Genomic DNA, 12,816 nt, shown 5'->3' on the forward strand with positions numbered 1-12,816 from the left:
TCAAGGGCCTGGATTTTGGAGTTCAGGCATGAAATGTTTCTCATTTGATTAGTAAGGAAGTAGGCCCCATTCCTGACCCACAATGATTGTTACACTGGGAGTTTAATCACAAAAGAATAACAACACAGAATACTTTTTTGAACTTAGGTTTGGAATGAATAACATAACTCCACAGAAATGTTATGACATTTTTTGCTGTTCATGTCAGCATTTAAATGATAATCCCTTGGTGGCCAATCCTATGCATGCTTACTCAAAAGCAAGGTCAGAACCCCAATGACACCCATTAAAACCAACTATAATATACAGTGGTGCCTCGCAAGACGAAATTAATTCGTTCCGCGAGTCTCTTCGTCTTGCGATGTTTTTCGTCTTGCGAAGCACGGTCTGTCGCAACTGCGCCTCTTCAAGCGGCTTTAGGAAAAAAGCGAACAAACTCGCAAGACGTTTTCGTCTTGCGAAGCAAGCCCATAGGGAAAATTGTCTTGCGAAGCGACGCAAAAATGGAAAAACCCTTTCGTCTTGCGCGTTTTTCGTTTTGCAAGGCATTCGTCTTGCGGGGCACCACTGTAAATATAAATAGTTTTGAAACAGCTTTATTAAGAGAAAAACAGAATAACCTAAATATTTCCCCAAAGGGTAGCAGAAATGGAAAAATTTAAATATATAAAGGGAATATTTTGGAGAAGCAAGCTACATTGCTGTGGCATCTCAACAAGAAAACACCTTGTTTAAAAGCTGAACATGCAGCTCAGAAATGTAGAGTCAATTTTTTTGGGGGGGATAGGTTAATTTCAATGTATTTGGGTTTGGGGATGTTTCCTTATTTAAATTTGAAGTCTTAGTGAGAATGGCCACATGGAGAGTTTTTAAAAATGTAACTGAATTATATTTGAGGGGAAATCCTCAAATTTCCAAGTATATACAAAGACATAGCAAACATAATCTCATTGAAATGTATTGTACTGATACAAGTGGTAAAAATATTCAAGCATTATTTGTTTATCTAGATTGCTGCATTCTGTAATTATAGTAGGAACCAAAGTACCCTGGGAGTAGGCTCATGGAAGGAAACAGTTCTGGGGAACACATTGCTAGAGGCTGCTCTCAGCTGCTTCTTGTAACTTGTATTCATTTACTGTGCCATAACCTGCCTTGTGCTGATTTGAGATCAAATGCCGCTTTGTCATTTTCCTTTAAATTACATCGGCAAAGCCTAATCACTTTCTACAGTATGTTACCAATGGGCTGTGTGCACTGTGTGGTACTATGCAGTATAATCATGCACATGCTTACCCAGAGTTAAGTGTCACTGTATTCAATGCAGTTTACTTCCACATAAGTGTGCATAGGATTGCAGTCTGAAATATCGATGCACATGAATTTATGCACACATGCATGCATCAGACAGAGATGAGATGTGCCCAGTTCCCTTTCAAAGGTTTGTGTTCTAGAGCTAAACCCTGAAAAATGACAACTCTATGAACAATATTTAAATAAGGTATCTTTTAAAAAGGCAAAATAGGGGCAAAGCAAGAATGGTGATTTACCAAACACGAGAAAACTAAGTCTACTCTGAATAAGCAGGGACAGCTGGGATGAATGTACCATATCTATATATAGACCCCAAAAGAGAGGGGACCAAGAGAGAGAGAAACTCTCTCCTAAGACTAACCAGGATGAGCTGAGTGCATTATCCCCCCTGCTCAGGATGACCAAGCAAAAAAAGCTGCTTCTGTAGTCAAGGCTAACCAATACAGAAAAAATGCTGTTCATTTTCTAGGAGCCATGAGATGCCTGTGCTGTCTTGCTTGCTGTGTGCTGGGAGCAGAGTTTTGTTGCGATGGGACAGGCAGAGTTGAGCACTAATGGTGTGGCACAGCCTTCCTCAACGTGGTGATGTTTTGATGTTTTTGGAGTATAACTCCCATCAGCCCCAGCCAACACTGAGAGTCGCAGTCCAAAACATATAAATGGCACCAGGTTCCAGAACACTGTGCAGAGAAAGTGGGGCTCAAATGTAACTTGCAGTTAAATTGTAGCAAAAATGTACTTTGCTTCCCCGCCCCCCTCAAAAGTAGGGGAGCCTGATTCATAGTAGGGAGGCAGCATGCTGGGATGGGAGGCTTTGCTTTTTACTACCCGTCATGATTCTGGAACATTGTGATCAGGGGCTGAGGAAGGGGGTTGCAGTGGGGTTGCAGTGGGTGTCACCACTGGGGGGGTGACAAAATGGCGGGCAGCACTCACCGCGGGGCCTGCAGTACACTTGAGCCACGCGTCTCTCCTGGGAGTGACGCGGTGGCTTGGGTGCCCGCAAGCTCCATGCTGCCCCAAACATCCGCCTGCTGCCTTCCCCTCCGCTGTAGGGTGGCTGGGAGGGAGGAGGCAGGCAGACTCCTTGGAGGCCCCGCGGAATGTCCTGTCCTGGCTGGCCCCATCCCCGTGGGCAGCTGGCCCTGCTCAGCTTCCTCCGCCACTGATTGTGATATTGGAATGCCTTTAGGCTCCGGGATGTTTCCAGCCACACCCACCTTAGTGTTGGAGTGGAAAGGGCTGGAAATTGTGTGTGTGTGTGTGTGTGTGTGTGTGTGTGTGTGTGTTCCTGCATATCTGGAGCGTGAGGTGTGCATGACAAAGAGAGAAGGGGAAGCGCTGTGTGGCTGCATATCTGATGCATGTGTGTTTGTGACAAAAGGTGGTGGATAGACGCCTGCGGGCTTTTCCGTTCTGTTCTTCTTTTGCCTTGCCCACTTCATCCACCATTGGAAAGCAGACCCCAGTAAGTGGCCAAGTTGAAATCTGGCCCTCTGGTTGAAATAGGCTCCCCATCTCTAACCTAAGCCATTGATTAACATGTTGACAAATACAGGGACCAAGATAATGCCGTGCAGCACCCCACTCAAAACCTCCCTCCAGTTTGAAGTGGAACCATAGGTGAACACAGTCTGAGTGCAGACCTCCAAGCAGCTGACGGTATGATCACCCAGCCTGCACTGGTTAGTTTGCTAACGAAAAATATCATTGGTAAATGCTTTGCTGAAATCAAGATAAATTGTGTCCACAACACTGATCCAGGGCCAGCCCAGGATGTTTTTCACTATAGGCAAAACAGAAAATGCCCCACTTCCTCCTCCTCTGCAGCCCACCCCCCTCCTCTGCTGCATGCCTGCTATTTGCCCACTGGGGGGTGGGTAAAAGGAGACCAGAGAGTAGTGGCTGGCAGTGGGTGCAGAGTGGTGGGCAAGGCCACAGTGGAGGAGGAGGAGGAGGAGGCAAAAAGCACAGCCACTCCCCTGGCTGTCCAGAGCCTGCCACCCTGAGGCAACTGTCTCATCTTGCCTCGTTGGCGTGACAGCCCTGCACTAAGCTAGCAATCCAGTAACAAAAAAAGATATAAGATTAGACTGGCATTAATTCTTGACAAAGTCGTGGTGGCTTCTACTAATCACTGTATTGCTAAGAAGATGCTTCTGGATTGATTGCGTTGTAATCTGTTCTACTATCTTCCTTGATATCAAAGACAAACTGACCAGCCTGTAGTTTTCAGGATTCTTTTACCCCTTTATTGGGTCTTGGGACAACACACCTACTACTCCTTTGTGGTCATGAACAGTAGCAGACGCAGCACTGTAATGGGCCAAGACCCAAGCGGCTGCTTGGTTTCTATCAGCAACTGGTGGGCAACATATTTCACCCCACATGTTCCTGGAGGAGTTGCAGTCCCTCTGAAGAAAAGGGTTCATAGTCCAGGGATATTTCTGGTTTCCAGTTTGTCACTGGCATCACAAGTAGAGTCTGTTGCTAGATTTGCATATGCCTTGCCTAGGCTGCTTCACCAGTTATGGCCTGTCCTTCAGCTCTCTACCGTGGTTTCAGTTGTCCATGCTCTAGCGACCTTCCACCTGGGCTATGGCAATGCTCTCCATGAGGGGCTGCCCCCTTGAAGACAGTTTGGAAGCTACAGCTGGTGCAGAATGTGGCCGCCATCTGACATTCTCCACCTTGGCAAGAACGAGGTATTCTCACTCTTCAAGAACCTGTTCTAGCTAGGGGGTAGAAATACTCTGAGGAGGCAGGGCTGGGTAGGAGGGCACTCCAGGCCTTTGTTGCAAGTAAACCAAATGTTACAAAAAATTCCATAATCTCCAGCACTCTTCACTTAAGGGGAGGGGGATCCCAAGTAGCACTTACTCCAGAAACTCTCGCCACAATTGAGGAGTGTATAACAATACTTACAGGAAGACTACCCAATAAATCCAGGAACCTTAAAACACTACTGATCTTAGTGAGAGTCCTCTGATAAACCTCCAATAAACACACATACTCTTCTGGAACAGAGTTTGATAACTCTTGTATCAAATGTTTCTGTTGGAAAATTTAATAAACACATCATGACTGTGATGTTACCTTTCAGCCAATAGTACACTGCATCTTGCCACAGATGGATAAAGTTTTCTACCATCCTTTTCCCATTGCTGCCTCACATCCTTTATAGTTGACCTGGAGACCAAGTAGTTCTGAGGAATATTTTCTCCCTATAGAAGAGCCTTCTTTATTATTAAGCTCCTTGAATACATCATAGAAACCCCCTGGACTATACTGCCTTTCCCCCCTTTTTTCTTTTTGCAGAGGACAAGTGGATTTGTTTGAACATCCTCAAGAGAAAACATCAAACATCTTTAGACCCATGCATTCCAGAACTAGCAAACAAGAATGGAAGGGAAGAAATCGTCTTTGACAGAGGCAATAAAATTCATTTGTGTGCTGCACTTCTCACACCATCATTAAAAAAAAAAAAACCATGAAGAAATATATAATCTATTTTAAATGTACTGTAGTCTACCAAAGACTGTCATAAAACAAAGGACTGCTTACTATGCATCTCTCCATGGATGGTATAAACAAGCCATAGGACAGAAATACTTATAAAGGTTTCTTTTTTAAAAAATAATAATCTGCATAGCTAATATCTATTGATCTGAACACAGATCTGTCAACAGGCAACATTTTAATTTAGAGAAAAACCGCACACCTACACACACACACAAACACACACACAGAGAGAATAAAGGGTAATTCAAATAATATCAAGTATTGACTCTTGCTCATATATTCAGTCCTCAAAAAGAAACAACTGTGAAAAATTTGTACAATAAGGAAGCAACAACAACAAAAAGGAAAAGGGAAAATACTATTTAATATATTAAAGCCACTGAAGTATAACAATAATAACATGATTTTAAAGAGAGTGAAACATTAAGCAATATGGAGAACAGTAGAGAAATTAATAAAAAGAGACACACTCATGGACATAGAGACACTCATTCACCCACCCACATTTACAGCCTTTTTAGCTCCATACTATCAACACAAAGGAGAGGTTAGTGCAAAAAAAGGAGTTGACTCACTGAGAGTATTGGGTTAGTATCCAGGTGTATATCTCTAAAAGACTAGCTCATGCGTTTGTTTCCTGACAGTAGGAAGCGACGCTCCCAACAGTCTCGCCTTCCTGATAATTTCACCCCAGTTACTTTCTCTAACAGAAGGCCTACTTGTGAAACAGAGCCTATGAATATACATGAGGAAGGCAACCAATGGTCTTTAAGAAAATGGCTTGCTTAACAGCATGGATGTTTCCACTTTATATTTAGCAGGTTGTCTCTACCAATAATGCATTTTAATTAATAAACAGCTTGCGAGCATCGCTGCTGCCAATTATGGAAAGCCAGGAAAGATGGGGGATTTCTCTTCCTCCCAGCCGTCCCTCGCCAGCATCTGCTATTAAAAATCAAAACACCGAATAATTTCTAATATCGTTTGTATCAAACCGGTTGTCATGGCTCTAATTTCTCACTCTATGGAAAAAACCCCACCAACATGTCATTTGCAATGCTGTGTAAGCTGCTTATAAGCTTGGGAGCTTCCATAAGCGTTTTTAATAGAGCACTGTAGCAGAAGGTGTGGAAGGGCAAGGCAACATTTCTAACTTGCAGCATCTGGGGCTGAAAAGAAAAGGGGAAAAAACCCACATACCATTCCCAGACAGAGGTTTTAATTGCAAATGAGAAAATCCATGCCAATCATTGGTTGCTTCATAGCTTGCCCATCTCCCTGCAGGCAAGCTGTCAAAGGAAGCAATTAGAATGTACCACAAGAAATATGTCTCTTGCAGGTCCAACCAGCACAGGTAAATAAGTTGTCAGTCATTTATTAGTGAAGAGGTAACTAAAGATCAAAGGGAACAGGGAGATATCTGCAGTCAATATTATGCCATTAAGGGGAAACTCGGGCATACAGAAGAGGAAACTAGAGGGCCCATAATAGTGCTAAGGCAGGCCATTGGCTCACCTAGTCTGGGACGGTCTATTCTGATTGGATGCAGTTCTCTGAGAATTCAGATTTTGCAGAGATTGATACGTGAGATCTTTTAAAAGTGGAAATCCTGGGGACGGAAGCTGGGGCTGCATTCACACTTCAGTTCATTCTGCTTTCCTGACACTTCCCTAACTGTTCATTGCCACATTATATTTGAGCTTTCATGTGACATAAGATTCCACTTCTGGAATGACTGTGGAATGTAGCGCAAGTTGAGTGCTCATTTCCGTGCAGGGGGGCCAGCTTGAAGAAAGTACTGGGGAGGCACGTAAGTCCCACCCTGCAGAATCGATCGCAAGATGTGGTGCACACCATTTGAATGGCAATGCCCATCAATTTTGGGGGCCGTGACCTCCTCAAATATTTTATTGTGGGGGCAAATGGAGCTCGGCTCCTAGGAGTTGGCTCCCATTTTTCTGTGTTATTTGCTTCCAGAAAACATCTATTTGCAAATAATATGGCAATGAGTGCTGAACTTGCACTATATTCCAACATATTCCACCATATTTCCAGAAGTGTCTTTTATGTTGTGTGAAAGCTCAAATATAATGTGGGGATTAGCAGATAGGGTGTGAATGCAGCCGAAGACCTTTGATGTGCAAAGCCTCTGAGCTATAGCTCTTTTCCTTAATAAAACATGCATATAATCATATCAACTAATGTATGCATCTACTTCAGTTCTCTTCTCTATGTGGCTTTTGATTTTGTTTTTATCTTATCTAGGGGCATTTATTTCATTATTCATTTGTCAAACATTTTAGTCACCTTTTAAAACAACAACAACAAAACAAAAGTATATAGTATATTGTATTTTAAAATGGGGTTTCAGAGTTTTTAGGGGTTTTTGAATGTTTTATGTAGATTTTCAATTCATTGTTCTGTATGGGACAATGACAATAAAGATATCGTATACCATATCGTATCATATTGTATCGTATATCGTATATCGTAATTTTACAAAAATAAAACTACTGTATATGTACCTCTTTCACTGTATATTTTCCAAACTAGCCATTGTCTTTTGCCAAGAAGAATAGGAGCACTGCAGCACAAAACGCTGAGTGGAGTCCTCATGAAAATTTGTCTTGAATATTAAGACAAATTTTCTTTGTATGCAATTTTGCCTAATATAGACATTTTTGCAGGCAATTCTCCCTAATACAGTGCATTTTTGTATGTTACTTTCACCAACATGAACATTTACATGCACACTTCACCCCAGAATATACTTTTTTGAACACATTGCTGTTGGGGGGGGGGGAGAGAACTGAACTGCAAAATTCAGAGCAAAGTGAGTGTTTCGGTTTGTACAGTGGTACCTCTAGTTATGCACTTAATTCATTCCAGAGGTCCATTCGTAACCTGAAACTGTTCTTAACTAGAGGCATGCTTTCGCTAATGGGGCCTCTTGCTGCCGCCGGCACATGATTTCCGTTCTCATCCTGGGGCAAAGTTTTCAACTCGAGGTAACTCTTCCAGGTTAGCAGAATTTGTAACCTGAAGCGTTTGTAACCTGAGGCATTTGTAACTTGAGGTACCACTGTATATTGTTTCAGGAAGTATGAATTAGGCATGAATGGAATTGAGAATCCTGACATCTAGAACCTTGCCAGTTTGCTCAACCCAGGGTAAAAGTTGGCTGGTGTGTGTGTGTGTGTGTGTGTGTGTGTTTACCTTCACACCTCCAGCTTTCTGGCTTGTTTTTTCAAAACTATTTTCCCAAACACTAGCAGCAATGGGAGAACAAACCTCTATGGCAGATCCAGGCTGGTATGTATTGGAAGCCCAATACAGTATATAGGCATGTCGATGACATGAAGGAGCTTTGTATCCAATGGATCCAAGGCTTACAATGACATGTCTTAAAACACCACCAGTGGCAAATCTGTGCCCATGGAAAGCTCTGGGAATACTGGGACTCTTCAAGGGAGCAAACACAGCAAAATTATGTAAGGCTTTACACGTTCAAACTTTAGAAATCCAAACATTTGGGCAACCCTTAGTAGTCACCCAACATCTGTAGCCACCATGACACCACTCCTGTTGTAATGAATTAGAACAAGCATAGGCAAACTCAGCCCTCCAGATGTTTTGACACTACAATTCCAATCATCCCTGACCACTGGTCCTGTTAGCTAGGGATGATGGGAGTTGTAGTCCCAAAACATCTGGAGGGCCGAGTTTGCCTATGCTTGAATTAGAACTTGATCTTTCTCTGCACCTCTGAAGCGGACGATATCCTGCTTCCCTTTTCCAAATCCAAGCTTGCACCAAAGGAAAGGGCAGGTACCATTCCCACTTGTGTGCTTGTTTCAGGAGTGCTTCTGAAGCCCATCACAACTGTGTTTCCTCTCCAGAGATTGGGATTATTTGGCACAAAACTTCCAAGTCCCTCCAACAGCAAACTGTTCTTTCCAACCCTTTGGCTGGAAGCAGAGTGGGGCACTTTGTGAGTTTGTTCAGACAGACACAGACAGACACAGACACACACACACATCCACTCTACGTAAACACTTGATGATTCCTGACTTAGAGTGAGCTGACATCATTAAAAAGCATCGTATTTGAGGCGAAAGTAATGTCCCAAAGCCTTTAGTCTGGTTGATTTTTATATATGGGATAGGGCGGGGGGAATAGCATCTTGGCCTTTGCCTCAGGCAGCAAAAGGTCTTGGGCTGGCCTTGGCTTAGAAGGATCTTTCCCCCCTCTTTGATATGCTCCACACCTGTGTGTGAGAGAGAAGCAGAGAGATTGGGAATGTAGGGTATGCTTATTAAGTGGGGAGGAGAAGCCTTCAAAGTCACGAATTCTTTTGCTGTGTTTCGCCTCCTCAAATGTGGTTTTCATGCTTGCAACTTTTCTCCAAAGGATAGATACTAGAAAGGCTTGAAGAGCTCTGATGAATGCATTAGCACACATTTGACAACTGCAGAACCATACGTGTGATCAAAGGTTACATATTCAATGCAAAGTAGGGGTTTAATGCGGCTGTTTTGAGTTCTGCTACACCCAGCAGAAGAGAGAAGGGTCTACTAATGATTATAATTGTATAATATAATTGTATAATAATTTATACAATATATAAATTATTAGAAATCCAAAATGCAAATATCTTGTTGAATCATATTTTCTAACATTTTCAAAGTGAATAACAACTTTTAAGAGTAAGATGCTGGTGATGCAACAAAGTTGGTCTAATTATTCCCAATAATTTAAACAAGTATTTATTCCACAAATACTTGGAGGGGTGGCACAGGGGCTTGTTGAAAACTTCAATTAAAAAAAATGATGCTCACTATTTTGTTTTTCCAATCTTTTCTTTGCTGGGTTTTACACAAGATCTAAGTGAGATATCTTATTAGCAGACAAATGTATTGTGGCATGAATTTTCATAAGTATTGATTACCTTTGTCATCTGCATGAAATGGAAGTACTGTATTGGCCCGAATATAACCCACACCCAAATATAAGTCACACCTTTAAAATTTGGCGGCTTGGGGGAGGCTTGGGAGCCACAGACGGGATGGGCACCATTGCCCCCATGCTCCTGGGCTGCTGTCTGGGGAGGGGGAGCCATGCCTCTTTGCCAGCAGCCTCTCCCCCTTCTTGGTGGTTCAGGGGAGGCTTGGGAGCAGTGGTTGGGGCGGGCGCCGTTGCCCTGTGTTCCGGACAGCCCTCGTAAGGAATTTGGAAAAATGTGTGGCTTATATTTGGGCCAATACGGTAGGTTCTTGCCCATGTAACCACATGCCACAGTCAAATCTGTTAGACATTAAGGTACCATGGATCACATGGCTGTTTCCGCTACTGCAGATCAACACAGCTATTTTTTCTGGAATCAGTACTTAGTCCACTTTAGTATTGATATCAAGTTCCTGCATCTTATCATGTGGTTGATGGGAAACATGCCCAGTTAATAAAACCAACAGATTTCTGGCTCCTGTTATTTTGTATCTATCTGCAAAATAGTATGTTATATTATAAGTATAAAGACATATGGCTTCATGATCTCGAAGCATAGTAAATACTCTGGCATTAAAGTGTTTGCTGTTGGGGATTAATTTGCCTCCTGTTGAGCAGAGCTCTGCTATTAATTTGTGGTAGTCTATGGCTGACATGAGGAAGAGAAAACATTATAATCACATGACTACAGCAAGCCAAATAGATCATTGAGCAGAGCTGAACCTGTGATGTTGCTAAAATATATTAGAGCACATTTTTCTCAGTCAAAACATTATTTTCTTTCCTATAACTCTCACATACTGTTCAAAGCAATGTTCAAAATGTGGGTCTCATCCAAGGCTTAGGATGTTAACATGAAAATGTCACCTTGTTGCTTGATTAACAACCAGCTGTTCTGTCTAATAGGTTAATATTTCCCTTGGTGAACATTAGCTGTGGTGCTTTTCTCATGAGAACTCTTAGTTTTTATCATTTCTCTGGGTAAGCAAGATTTAAACCCACAGCTTGGTAGGAAAGTGCTAGGGTTGAAATCCAGATATGAGCCAGTATGGAGCTGCATCAAACATCCAAAATCAAGTTATGCTATGTTTTGCTTGGAAATATTCACACTATACGAGGTTGGGAGGAGAAGGGTGGGGTGGTTATTTCGGGAAAGCTGCACATGTAGAGAAAGGCAGTAAGATATGAGAGGAAAGCTATATTTGGATTTAGCAGAAGTTTGCCACATACTATAAACAGAAATTTGTGTTCCACCAATTGCTGTTCCCTACAAAAGACCCAAACATGAGTCCTACAGATGGCAAGAGCTGAAATGCTCACTTGAGTCAGATAGTTACTGTAAAAATGAAAAAGGCTAGCGGGGTTTTGCAGGAATCCTCCAATATCTTAATTTGGCTCCATTCTAAGTAGACTCAAAGAGCCATTTCAAGGCTAAAATGCACATTGCATGCAAACATGTAACAGTGTTGCCTGATGGCTTTTTCATGGAGGATAAGGCTATCCATGGCTACTAGCCATGATGGCTATATTCTGCCTCCACTGTCAGAGACAATACGACTCTGAATACCAGTTGCCTGAAAATGCAAGTGGGGAGAGGGCTGCTTCACTCAGGTTCTGCTTGCAGGCTTCCTGTGGACATCTGGTTGGCCATTGTGAGAACAGAGCGCTAGAAAGGCTGGCTCTTTGTCACGATCCAGCAGGCTCTTCCCATGTCCATTTAAGATTGAAAAATTACTTTGGGAAAAGATGATTGAGCCTGGATTGGTGCCTGGGGAAGAATCATTTCCCCACTTGCTACCTCCCTCTCCAAATCACACCTTTCTCCCTCTACACTGGTTTTGAATTTAAGTACGTGTTTGTGAAGGTCAGAGATACCGAGAGGCTACACTTATATGTGTTTGCATGTAACATTTAATTGTGCCTTCCCAAATATCTTGGGACACTTCACTAAGACACCCATTTGTGTGATCAGTCTAATATACAGTGGTACCTCGGGTTACATACGCTTCAGGTTACATACGCTTCAGGTTACACACTCCGCTAACCCTGAAATAGTGCTTCAGGTTAAGAACTTTGCTTCAGGATAAGAACAGAAATCGGGCTCTGGCGGCGTGGCGGCAGCAGGAGGCCCCATTAGCTAAAGTGGTGCTTCAGGTTAAGAACAGTTTCAGGTTAAGAACGGACCTCCAGAATGAATTAAGTATTTAACCCAAAGTACCACTGTATCCAGAAGTAACTCACATCTTCTAGCAACTGCTGAATTCCTTAATATGCTGTAGGTTGGAGCATCAGCAATCACACTTGTTGTGACTGAGCTCTGTGAACTATCGGCTCACATATTGGACCATCCATTCACATGGATATTTCCATTCATTTCAAAAGGTATTATTCAATTTTCATCCTTCCCTCCCTCCCTCTCTCTCTCTCTCTCTCTCTCTCTCTCTCATGGTATTTGTGGGAGTTACCTTGTTTTACCTTCCCAGCAACCTTGTGAGGATGACTTAGGATGGGAGAATGAGACTTGCCCAAGGTCACCAAGCCATGAAGGCTAAAGAGAGGTCCATATCCAGGTACATTTAACCATTATACTACTCTGTCTCCCTAGGTACAATGTTACTAACTATACACGGCAGTAAAATAAAACTATATTTTGGTATTGAACAATTAGGCTGTTTCTTTGCATCCTTGAATGCTATAGATGCTATTTTCACTTTGTCCATGTTATACTTTTAAAGCACATTCAAAGCACATTATTTCCCTCAAGGAATTATGGGCACTGTAGTTTACTTCTCACAAAATTACAATCCCCTGAAACCTTTAACAAACTACTGTGCCCAGGATTCTTTGAGGGAAAGATTAAGCTTGAATGTGCTTTCAATGAGCAGTGTGCACACAAGTTGCATGATATCTCCAAACAGAAAAAGAGCATTCAACGTATTTGGCTATGAAGGAACAATATGATGCTGGTCACAGTTC

At 42.5% G+C, this 12,816-nt stretch overlaps 1 protein-coding gene across 25 annotated transcripts in view; it reads right to left on the reverse strand.

Moving 5' to 3' along the window:
• The window catches only part of JAKMIP3 (Janus kinase and microtubule interacting protein 3), an 87,721-nt gene that overhangs the window by 27,560 nt on the left and 47,345 nt on the right, over positions 1-12,816 (reverse strand). The window lies entirely within an intron of this gene.

Source organism: Podarcis raffonei, chromosome 5, assembly GCF_027172205.1.
Source record: "Podarcis raffonei isolate rPodRaf1 chromosome 5, rPodRaf1.pri, whole genome shotgun sequence".
Classification (NCBI taxonomy): Eukaryota; Metazoa; Chordata; class Lepidosauria; order Squamata; family Lacertidae; genus Podarcis; species Podarcis raffonei.